Below are 10227 nucleotides of genomic sequence, written 5' to 3' on the forward strand. Positions count from 1 at the left end.
TGTCCTTTCTGGGCTGTGGGTGCTGTAGCCAGGCTGTGCTGGTGGCAGAGGGGATGAGCCAGAGTTACCACCAGGCCTGGCTGTGCAGGTGAGGGCTGGGGTGCAGCCACCCCCGATGGGCTCTGGGGCTCTGGCTGTGCCCAGCAGAGAGCCCAGGCCAGTGCTCTGCACCCACTTCTGCCTGCTGGGACACACTGCAGGGGCCCTGGGTGAAATCACTGCCCTGGCTGCTGGGTTTCTGTGACAGCTTCATCCAGGGTGAGACCCCAGCGAGCTGGACAAGAGCAGGAGCTGCTGCAGCTGCAGATCCCCCTCCCCAGGGCCAGCTCTGCAATTGGATTAGGATTTTATTCAAATGCAGCTTTTTTGCTGAATGGGAGGGTTATAGGGGTTTGGATGTAGAAACAGCTCTCCCTCATTCCTGCCTGTTGCCAGAGGCCCATGTGAGCTTTTGTGTCCTCATGGGGACAGCCAGCAAAGCAAGGCAAGGCACAGAGCATCTGCAGGGAGCCTGGGCTTGCTGGGCACTGCTCTGCTGTGCCCTGTGGGTGCCCAAAGTGACCCATCCCCCTGGAAAACTCCTGACCACCACCTGAGTTTTCCTGCCTGTCCCACAGCAGAAGGCAGGGACAGGCAGGCAGCATCTGTTAACTCTTGGTGGTTTCATCACCACTGCACTGCTCCTGCCCACAGTTCAGGAATTCCAGCTCTTACCCCTTCAGTCCCATCTTGCTTGGTTCCTCCCAAGTTCATCCCATGAAATGAGGTCTGGGAAGCCCTTAAGGGCCAGGCAAGCACTGGAAATCCTGCTCACCCACCCTTTGCCAGGAAGATCTTGCATCCCCTGTGTCCTGCCTGCTGCTTTCCAGCTGCTGACTCCAGGAGCTCTGGAATCTCCAGAGAGAGGTTCAGGAAGAAATTGCAAATGTAGATTGGAAGAGTTGACTTGAATGCTGCTGGGAGATCTGGGGAGCTTCTCCTTGATCACAGAATCCCAGGAGAAGCTGAGTTGGAAGGGACCAATATTCCAGCAGTCTGGACTTTGCCCTGAGTCACAGCACCACCAGTGTTTGGCACCACACTCCAGCTTCCACCAGCACCTTCCTCAGCAGGAAATACAGCAGCAGGAGGAGGAGGCAGTGTGCAGCTTCCCTGGCTGAGGCACTCTGCCTCCTGTTTTCCCTAAATATATGCACTGGAGAGGAAGAGAAATGCATGGCCGGGCTTGAGATCTCAGCCTTCACCAGCCATGAATAATAATCAGGCTCAGTAATTCACAGTAAATAGGGATCCAAATTGGCTAATCAGGGAGGCTTTCACCCCAAACTGGAGCTGGGTGTGACCTGAATCGGTGACAAATGGAAGTGGTGCCAGCCCAGGAGCTGGGAGGTGGGAAGGATCCTAGAGAAGGGAGTGTCTCTCCTCCCCTGGGAGCTGCAGGAGCACAGTCCCTACCCTCCCCAGGCCATAATTAGCGCCATGTCATTAGGTTTGTGTCTCTGGTCCAGCCCCAGGACCAGGTGTGTACAGAGCCAGCATCACCACGTCCCCACAGTGACATCATCCCCAGGGTTTAGCAAAGCTGCAGGCACAGACTGGGAGGGCACTAAGGGCTGTGGTGTGTGTCAGGAGAGGTGATCTGGGGGAAGAAAAGATTTTCTTTGTGTTCTCTCAACTAAAATTTGGCATTTTCTGGTTAATTTTCTGCTGCAAGAGTGAGTGGGGATGTGGTAGGAGCTGGGGGTGGTGTTCAGGTGCAGTGGTAGGAGCTGTGTTCAGGTGCAGTGTGTTCAGGAGCTGTGTTCAGGTTCAGGGGTGGGGCTGGGGGCTTCTGCCAGCAGCAGGCTCTGACAGGGAGGGAACATCCCATGGACACCCCTGTGAGCAGGGAATGGCTCCCAAGTGCCCAGCACAGGGACAGGCAGAGTCCTTCCCTGCTGCTTCCCAACAAATATTCTCCCAGCAGCATCTGAAGGCACTGTTGGATCAAGTGAAGATAAAACCATGGAAAAACCCCTCAGCTTGTGATTTGGGCTATTTAAATGGAGTAGGAGCTGGAAGTGCAGCTGCTGAGGAACTGGAGGAGGGCTGAGGTGTTTTGCAGCTGCTAAATGACTTTTGCAATTGAGGAGGAGCCTCCAGCCACATTCCCAGTGCCCTCAGCTCCCCAGCACAGGGCTGGGCAGCACCACTCTGCTGCTGCCTGCTTTTGCAGCTCTCCCAGCCCTGCTGGCCTGCAGCAAGGAATGGCTCTGCACTCAGCCAAACCACAGCAGCTCTGTCCACAGGCCCCTCTTTCCTTTTCCTTTTCCTTCCCTTCCCTTTCTCCAGCTCTCCCCTCCCCACACCACTGGGTTAAAAACACTCAGGAAATTCAGCACACTGGGAGGGATGGAGCAAACAAACCTCCTTTAGCTTCCTCTCCTCTGGGGCTTGTTGAAGTGGAAGGGGGTTTGGGATGATTGCTTTTGCTTGGGCTGTGATGGGTGCTGTTGGATGCCTCAGCACCTCCCCATGCCTTCCCTACAGCTTCAGCCATCCCTCACAGCCCAAAACTGGAGGTGGGGTTTAGCAGGGGTAACAAGCACAGCTTTATAAACCATGAGGGGTGGGGAGAAAAGCAAGCTCCTGCCTCTCCCACCCTTGGTGACCCCAAATCTTTTTGGAGTTAAGAGTAGCCCCTGTTAGCAGCCATCCCCCTGGTGCTGATGAGGCTGAGAAATCCAGGACTCTTCTTCTTCATCAGCTTAGAAACCAGACCACAAAAGGCAAAAAAAAAAAATCTCTCCAGGAGAGATGTGGGCCTGGGCAGCCATCCCCTCAGAGCCATCCTCTGTCCCCAAAACCTAACAGCAAAGCCCAGGCTCAACCTCAGCCTCAGCAAGGCTGAGCCCACACTGGAGCTTCACACCTGGCTGGGCCAGGGATCTCTCCTGGTGTTTTGGGCAAAGCATTCGTTTTTGCATTTTGTAGTCTGGTTTTAAGCTGCTGAGATAGAAAACTTTGAAATTTCTCCCCCAGGCTCTGGGTGGGTGTGTGAGATGAGCTGCTGCCATGGGCTCAGCCTGAGGTAAGACCCCCCCTTCAGCCCAGGGCTGGGAGTGTCCTGCTGGATCTGATTTAACCTGGGCTTTCAGCAGAGACAGGCAGGGACAAGCCATGGGGCTGCTTTGGTGCCCCCAAACTCTCTGTGAGACCCAGTGGGGAGGCAGGAGCTTCTTTAATTCCATTTTCAGCCCAACTCAGCCCAGGAAACAGCAGGGTGGGCTGTCCCAGGAGCAGATGGCAGAAGAGCCAGTGCAGGGCTGCAGAGACATCAGCCAGGGGGTCACAGCCCATTCTGCCCCCAGCAAGATAAACAGAGAGGCACACCAGCCCGGGGAGGAGCTCCTCCTGCTGAAAAACAAAAGCTGGCAAGTTCCTTCTCTTCATTTGACAAATGAGAAGCCAAGTCAGCCCAGGGTGGTTTCAGCTGGGGTCTGCAGGCCTGGGTGGCAGCAGGAGGAGCCACAGCAGGCAGGAGCCTTGCACTTGTTAGGATTCAGCCCTTGGATCTCTCCTTTCCCTCTGATGGCTGAGTGTGATTGACACTTACAAATTACCCAGCCAAAAGTGTCGAGTCTTTGACCCCTGAGTAACATCTTTGGCAAGCCTGAGATTTGCCAGCATTTTGTCATCTAATTACTACAAATCCCTTGAAAATTCACTGGCTGGTGAATTTTTAATGCAGGACAATTTCAATGTGATGCATGGCCCAGATGGGCACACGAAGGCTCCTTCCCTCTCCCCCCTTTCTCCTCCTGCTTCCCTCCTTTCCTTGCTCCCCTTCCCTCCTGCCTCTGTGCATCCCTATCCATGGCAGTGCCTGGGATCTCAGTGTCCTGGAGCTCAGTGCCCCCTCAGCCCAGCTGTCCAGCTGAGGGAGCTGCTACATGGAATTGATGGTTTTTTTCCCACCTTTTCAGGTCTCTGGCTGATGGATGGAGCAGGAGAAGCCTCCATGAGGAGCCAGCCCACTTGTTGCCAGCAGAGTCCACTCATCCTGTGAGCCCAGGGGCTGATTTATGCTGTGTGTCCTGGAATTCCCAGCCTTTGAAAGAGACTTTGAATTCCTTGTCTGCTGGCAGCCCCTGAGCATCACCTTAAATCCAGGCAGGGTGTGATTCCCTTCATCTCAGCCCAGCCTGAGGGAAGAAGAACCTGGAGCAATGGACCTGGGGACTCTGACAAAACCTGCCCCTAATGTCTGAATTAAATAATCCCTGTACATTAAAAACCACATTCTGTACATTAAAAACCATATTTTTAGTTTCCCAGGCTGGGTTTTGTTTGGCTTTGTTTCCTCTCCACAGCCAGGTGGTTTTTTGGGGCTGATGGGGAGATTTTGGGGGGAGGCCTGGCTTTGGCACTCTGGGCTTTGTGCCCGTGTCATTGCTGTCCCTGCTCCCAGGCAGCACCTCCCCTCTCTCCCTTCCCAGCTTTCAAAGGGAAAGAGGCTTTGCTTTTCAACCAGGGGACTGCTTTACATATGTAGGCAGCTGATAAAGTATTTTCCCTTCGCCCCTTTCCCCTCTGGGAATCGCTGTCTCACGGCAAAACTGTTTTGTCTGACAAGGGCTGCAACAGATTACACGTGTTGGCTGCAAACACAGGGCCTTTTTTTGCCCCCCTCCCCCCACTCCTATTTTTTTTTTTTTTTAATAAATCTCTATCTCTGCAGTGCCAGGAGGAGCTTTTTGCCTCGAGCCCCCAGGAGCAGCCCCGTGTTGGGATCTGCTGGTGGCTCCAGATCCCTGCCTGGTGCCTCTGGCCAGATTGGTTTGCTCACTGAGGTTAATTTGAGCCTGAATCCATGAAAATGTCACTGATTCCATCAGGGCTGAGCACTTCAGATGGGCTGGCTCGGGGCTTGGGGTGGGAGATTTTAGGACCAGGAATGCTGCACCCACAGCATCCCTGGGGGACTCAGAGTGATGTCCCTGTGTTGCTGGGGGCCAAGCTCCCAGTGTCACACTGACCTCCACAGCAGGGACCCACATTTGATCAACTCAGCAGCTCAGGGACATCCAGGACACCCCCTCCCATGGGCCAAGGGTTTCTCCCATCTCCAGCTGGATGCAAGCTGGGATAGGTTTACAATTTGATTTTCAAATCAGGCATTGAAAACCTTAAAACCCTCAGGTGGCACCAGCAGAGTTGAGCAGAGCTGAGAAACCCCTGCCCATGTTTGTCCCCTGGCTCTGTCTCCTGAGCTGCCCCTTCCAAAAATCAGCCCTTGCCCTCCCAGCAGCCCTGGCACCCGGAGGGAAGGGCTGGCAGGAGGTGGGGTTGAGCACCAGGGATGCAGGGAGCACCAGGATGCAGGGATGTCTCACAGCTCAGAAGCTGCACACCAGGGCTGAGACGTGCCCAGGTTTCAGAGGGAGAAAAATGAGGACACTGCAGTGCCTTGGAATGGGCACCCAAAGGTGGGGGTGCCAGAGGGGGGCTTGGAGGAGACTGGCTGCTTTAAAGGGGAAGCACAGTAGGTTTAGTGATGGGTTTGAAGGGTTAGGACCTGGAGTCACCCCAGGGTGCCTGGGAGTGCCCAGCAGTGCCAGCAGCTCTCCCTGATGGACACCTGGCTGCTCCCAGAGCCCCCAGGGGACCCCAGCTCTGAGCAGACTTTGGATGTTCTGAGCTGTCACCACCGAGCAGCTCAGACCCAGGGAGAAGCTCCAGCCCTGGATCCACCCAGCCTGAGGGATTTCACTGACATTCCTGTGGGGTCAGCAGCACAGCCTGGCTCTGGGCACCTTGTGCTGGGCACTTCCACACCCAAGGATGCCCAGAAGTGATGTAGTGATGTGAGTCCTTACCTGCTCTTTTCCAAATTTTCCCTTTTTCCCCCCATTTTCACTTCGCTCATGAAATCCCATCAAAGCAACAGGTCTGGGCCCAGGGAAGGCTTTGCTTGCCCTGAGTTGTTTGTGGAGATAATTAAGTGTGTGTTCTCAGCTGGAACCTGCCATGGCAGCCCTGTGCCATCCATGGGGAGAACCAGGGTGGAAAACAGAGGAGGAGCCAGCTAGGAGTGACCCTCTCAGTTCTGGGCACATCCTTTGTGCCTTTCCCAGCTTCTCTGTGCCCCAGCAGAGCCAGGCATGGCACTGCAACATCCCCTGCCCGTCTGAGTGCTGCTCTGCTCTATCCCCTGCTCCTTTCCCATCTTTTCCCAAGGACTGCTGCCCCTCAGGCTCCTGTTCCTTGCAGAGCCAGCCCTGACACTGCCCTGGGCAGCTGGGGGAGCACGGGGGGTCCATCAGCCCAGCCTGCCCCGGGGTGACCCTGCTGCTCTGGGCAGGGCCACCCACACCCCAACAGCTCCCCAGGGTCCCCCAGGCTGGGAACACCCCAGTGCCCTAGCACCCCATGAACCCCAACAACTCCCCAGGATCCCCCCAGGCTGGAACACCCCAGTGCCCTAGCACCCCATGAACCCCCAACTCCCCAGGATCCCCCCAGGCTGGAACACCCCAGTGCCCCAGCACTCCATGAACCCCCTGCTCCAGTCCTGCCTGGCTGAGGAGGAAGCAATTAGTGCTGCTTGCTCCAGCAGGCAATGCCCAAATGTCAGGGGAAAAAAAATTAAAAAGTTCTTGAGACCTGGTTTTACTCTGTGTTTGCTCCCAGAGTCTGTGTGTGTGTGGAGGAGGAAATGTGGGGGGTGAGCACAGCCCCAAAGCACCAGGAAAATCCCTTCCCCTGGCTGTGCTGCCCATCTACTGCCTGCCTCAGTTTCCCTTCCATCCCCTCTGTTGGGGACCCACCACATCCTGATGGGGAAAATCACAGGGTTATGTGATGGGGGGCCAGGGGGGTGCAAGGTGCTCCCAGGATCCCTGTTCCAGCAGCCAGGGAAAACCTTCTGCTCCCATTCACAGCTCCTATCAGCTGCACTGAGCTGCCCTTGCTTGGGTGCCCACCCAACAGCTCCCACACTCCCAGAGCTGGTGCCCGAGGCTGTGGGCAGGATTTTGGGGCACAGGCAGGTTTTGGGGCACAGGCAGGCAGAGGGCCCTGCAGCAGGACTGTGCTGCAGGCTGCTTCCCACCCCTGCACCGAGCAGGAGAGGGAGAGAGCGGGAGGGAAGGACGTGTCAAATCAATCATATTTAAACAAAAGCCTCTTCGGCCCAAGGGCCCTTTTAAAAGCTGCTTATTTAATTAAAAGTCCCATTTTCCATATTTATGGCCCTTATTCAGTTAAATATTAACCGCCTGGGCCAGGGCTGGTTTGTTCTTTGGGAAGAGGCAGAGTTGGGAGGTTCATTAGGGGTTTATCAGGCAGATGGATGGATGGAGGGATGGAGGGATGTGGGACAGCTCATGTGGCCTTGTGACAGCGCCTGGGGACTGGGGGGATGACACCAGCACTGCCCTGTCACCTTCCAGCAGAGCACAGGGTTAAAAATGGGGGAATTGGAGCTGTTGGGATGGTGTGGGAGAGGAGCAGGGAATGCAGGAACTGCCTGAAACAACACCAGGCACAGTTCATGCACCCAGCTGCCCTGAGTTGTGGCAGAATAATCATGAAAGCACCTCTGTTTTCCCCTGGGGTCCTTGGTTCCTGGCCAAACCCTTGCCAGGACTGTTTTCCCCCAGGATAATATTCCCAGCAGTGTTTGAGGAGCACGGCTGTGCCAGACCCAGCTCTGCTGGGTTTTGACATCTCAGGGCTGGGTGAGACCTCTCTGAAGGTTCATCTGTGGTGTCACTGCTCCAGGCTGGCCTTTGGGACCTGGGAACAGGATCTCTGGGGGTCCTTGGAGTCACGGAGGGGCCAGAGCAGCTCAGATGGCTGCAGTCAGTGGGGGTGGCTCCAGGAGATGGGAATGAGGAGAAGCTGGAGTTTCTGTTTGGGTTGGAAGGGACCTTGAAGACCAGGGGGTTCCACCCCCTGCCATGAGCAGAGACACCTTCCCCTAGAAAGGAGAAGGGAAAACCATGGAGCAGAGGAGCAGCCATGCTCCAGAAGGTGTCAATCCCTCACCTGCCAGGTCCTTGTGCTCTTCTTGCCAGGGGCAGAGGGGAAACCCTGGCAGGAGGAGCTGCAGTGTCCCCTCACAGCTGGGTCCTGCCCTGGATGTGCTGGGAGATGCCCTCTGAAAGCTGCAGGAGAGAGGAGCAGACCAAAATATTGCTCTGAGCTCTGCCCACCCTTCTCCCCTTCATTTTTTGGGAGGCAGCAAGCAGTGCATTCCTCATGCATGGCAGGGAACAGAGAGGGGGTGATGGGAGCATCCCCTCCATCCCAGCACAAAGCCAGCCCTCCTGCTCCCTTCCATCCCAGGGAATGGGACCATCCCCTCCATCCCAGCACAGAGCCAGCCCTCCTGCTCCCTTCCATCCCAGGGAATGGGACCATCCCCTCCATCCCAGCACAAAGCCAGCCCTCCTGTTCCCATCCATCCTAGGGAATGGGAGCATCCCCTCCATCCCAGCACAGAGCCAGCCCTCCTGTTCCCTTCCATCCTGAGGAACAGGAGCATCCCCTCCATCCCAGCACAGAGCCAGCCCTCCTGTTCCCTTCCATCCTGAGGAATGGGAGCATCCCCTCCATCCCAGCACAAAGCCAGCCCTCCTGTTCCCTTCCATCCTGAGGAATGGGAGCATCCCCTCCATCCCAGCACAAAGCCAGCCCTCCTGTTCCCTTCCATCCCAGGGAATGGGAGCATCCCCTCCATCCCAGCACAAAGCCAGCCCTCCTGTTCCCTTCCATCCTGAGGAACAGGAGCATCCCCTCCATCCCAGCACAGAGCCAGCCCTCCTGTTCCCTTCCATCCTGAGGAATGGGAGCATCCCCTCCATCCCAGCACAGAGCCAGCCCTCCTGTTCCCTTCCATCCCAGGGAATGGGAGCATCCCCTCCATCCCAGCACAAAGCCAGCCCTCCTGTTCCCTTCCATCCTGAGGAATGGGAGCATCCCCTCCATCCCAGCACAGAGCCAGCCCTCCTGTTCCCTTCCATCCCAGGGAATGGGAGCATCCCCTCCATCCCAGCACAAAGCCAGCCCTCCTGTTCCCTTCCATCCCAGGGAATGGGAGCATCCCCTCCATCCCAGCACAAAGCCAGCCCTCCTGTTCCCTTCCATCCCAAGGAACGGGAGCATCCCCTCCATCCCAGCACAGAGCCAGCCCTCCTGTTCCCTTCCATCCTGAGGAACAGGAGCATCCCCTCCATCCCAGCACAGAGCCAGCCCTCCTGTTCCCTTCCATCCCAGGGAATGGGAGCATCCTCTCCATCCCAGCACAGAGCCAGCCCTCCTGTTCCCTTCCATCCTGAGGAATGGGAGCATCCCCTCCATCCCAGCACAGAGCCAGCCCTCCTGTTCCCATCCATCCTGAGGAATGGGAGCATCCCCTCCATCCCAGCACAGAGCCAGCCCTCCTGTTCCCTTCCATCCTGAGGAATGGGAGCATCCCCTCCATCCCAGCACAGAGCCAGCCCTCCTGTTCCCTTCCATCCCAGGGAATGGGAGCATCCCCTCCATCCCAGCACAGAGCCAGCCCTCCTGCTCCCTTCCATCCCGAGGAATGGGAGCATCCCCTCCATCCCAGCACAAAGCCAGCCCTCCTGTTCCCTTCCATCCTGAGGAACAGGAGCATCCCCTCCATCCCAGCACAAAGCCAGCCCTCCTGCTCCCTTCCATCCTCCTGCCTGGCCAGGTGGTGCTGGCAGGGCAGGGATGAAGCCGAGCCGGTGATTTCCTCCGGGGAGCGGGGCAGGGACGGCGGTGGGGGTTGGCTGCCGGGGAGGGGGGTGGCGGCAGGAGAGGGAGAGACACCGGGTTATCAGAGAAGTGTGAAGACAATAATGCAATCTGACATTTCTGAAATGAGACCCCCCGGTTGCCCTGGCAACGGCTCACGTGGGACCAGCTCCCGGGAGACGGCTCCGAGATGTGCTATAAATGATGTTTGATTAGAATTTAAATCATTTAGGCGGAGAGAAGATAGGCCTTTTGTCAGCGCGGGGACCCGCGGGGGTCACCCCCCAGCAGCTGCCAGCGTGGGGACCGGGGTCACCCCGGGATGGATCCTGATCGAACCGGGGTCACCCCGGGATGGATCCTGACCGGGTAAGGGTCACCCCGGGATGGATCCAGATCGAACCGGGGTCACCCCGGGATGGATCCTGATCGAACCGGGGTCACCCCGGGATGGATCCTGACCGGGTAAGGGTCACC

At 56.9% G+C, this 10227-nt stretch overlaps 1 protein-coding gene across 3 annotated transcripts in view; it reads left to right on the plus strand.

Annotated features, from left to right (window-relative positions):
- RBM19 (RNA binding motif protein 19) overlaps positions 1-4314 on the plus strand; it is a 50608-nt gene extending 46294 nt beyond the window's left edge. For all 3 annotated transcript variants that reach the window (XM_056504451.1, XM_056504452.1, XM_056504450.1), the window contains exon 25: positions 3966-4314. The gene's annotated coding sequence lies outside the window, so the exon portion shown is untranslated. The remainder of the gene's footprint in view (positions 1-3965) is intronic.
- Positions 4315-10227: the final 5913 nt, after the last annotated feature.

This window comes from Oenanthe melanoleuca, chromosome 15 (genome assembly GCF_029582105.1).
Source record: "Oenanthe melanoleuca isolate GR-GAL-2019-014 chromosome 15, OMel1.0, whole genome shotgun sequence".
Classification (NCBI taxonomy): domain Eukaryota; kingdom Metazoa; phylum Chordata; class Aves; order Passeriformes; family Muscicapidae; genus Oenanthe; species Oenanthe melanoleuca.